This window comes from Salvelinus sp. IW2-2015, unplaced genomic scaffold (genome assembly GCF_002910315.2).
Source record: "Salvelinus sp. IW2-2015 unplaced genomic scaffold, ASM291031v2 Un_scaffold13311, whole genome shotgun sequence".
Classification (NCBI taxonomy): domain Eukaryota; kingdom Metazoa; phylum Chordata; class Actinopteri; order Salmoniformes; family Salmonidae; genus Salvelinus; species Salvelinus sp. IW2-2015.
The window spans coordinates 1-1539 of NW_019954567.1; the positions used below are offsets into that span (position 1 = coordinate 1).

The following is a 1539-nucleotide window of genomic DNA, read 5'->3' on the forward strand; positions in this document are numbered from 1 at the left end:
TAGACCCTACCATCCTTCAGTCTGCTACTAGGAGCAGAGCCCCACCCAGCTTCACCTTTAACTACACCTCTAGTCTCTTATACAAGATCTGATCTGAAACATTGACTGGGGGAGAATCTCCTAGAGCCTGAGAGCCTTCAAGTCCTCTCTACTCACCTCCCTCAAAACAACACTGGAGGAGAAGATCTGCGGAGATTCACTCTAGGTTGGAGACGGAGGCCCTGTCTCTGTCTCCTAGGTAACCAGGAGAGACGGAGGCCCTGTCTCTGTCTCCTAGGTAACCAGGAGAGACGGAGGGCCTGTCTCTGTCTCCTAGGTAACCAGGAGAGACTGAGGGTGTTTAGTGAATGTAATGTCACAAGTGTTCACGTCAGTGACGTCGCAATCATGCTGTCCATCCGTCCTTCTGATGAATGTCCTAACCGGGGGGGGGGCGGGAACCTGGACACTGATTTTGATTGATTGACAAGTCACTATGAGCCGTCCTTCTGATCTGAGCGAGAAGTGTGTGTGTGTGTGTGTGTGTAACGTTAATATGATGCATGTTCTGTGTGTGTTCGTGCCGGGTCTGTGTCACGTGATGTTGCATGTTGTCCACAGAACCACAGTACTACTACAGTTGCTTAGGAACGTTGACGTTGTAAAAGGACCAGATTGGTGCCCATTCAACACATCTAATCAAACAAAAGAGGATAATCAGTCATGATTTCTGTATTGTAACAAGCCCACGATGTATTTACTTGAGTCCTATTTGGAAATATTGGACTTRTTTCCCTGCATAACATGTAGAAGTTTTTCAGGTTTAGAAGAGGTGACTGCTAAATGCTAACTCCCATTCGTATAAGCTGGTAGCATAGCTAGCATACAGAAATCGTTGACGGTAGTCACGTCGTTTAAAAAAAAAAACGAATGCAGTTGATTGGTGACGATGACGTGAGTTAATGTGAAACATCCATACAAACATTATACTCAGATTTTTTACCTCAACATAGTGTGAAATACACATATAAGACAATAACTTAAAATGTAGGCTAATTTAGCTTGGGATCTTTACCCCGACGCGTTTCCATGGCAATGTCGTTCCATTGTTTTGGTCGAGTTCCGCATCTATTCCAACGACGTGTATATAAACTCTGGACTACTGATGCTATGTATTGGCCAATTAGAGGCTTTAAGCCACCGGTCGGCCATATTGACAGTCCTCCATAGGAATGGATGGAATTCAGCATTTCAATTAAAGGTGTCAAGGACAAAATTACATGTATTTAAGTATTTGTTGTTGTTGTAGTGGGGGACAGTGACATTAGTACGTTTAAGGGGGGTATAAACCCTGGATGGCTGACAGGGGGGTGCTGTATTGCAGCCACCAGGCAGCCATCTTGGCTCTCCTTAATGATGTGTATAAACCCTGGATGGCTGACAGGGGGGTGCTGTATTGCAGCCACCAGGCAGCATCTTGGCTCTCCTTAATGATGTGATAAACCCTGGATGGCTGACAGGGGGTGCTGTATTGAAGCCACCAGGCAGCCATCTTGGCTC

General features: G+C 45.8%; 1 long non-coding RNA gene across 1 annotated transcript; it reads left to right on the forward strand.

Annotated features, from left to right (window-relative positions):
* Positions 1-6: 6 nt before the first annotated feature.
* Positions 7-1258, forward strand: LOC139027387 (uncharacterized). The gene is made up of 2 exons (XR_011479478.1): positions 7-238; positions 278-1258. It is a non-coding gene; the product is annotated as an uncharacterized lncRNA (long non-coding RNA).
* The last annotated feature ends 281 nt before the right edge of the window (positions 1259-1539 follow it).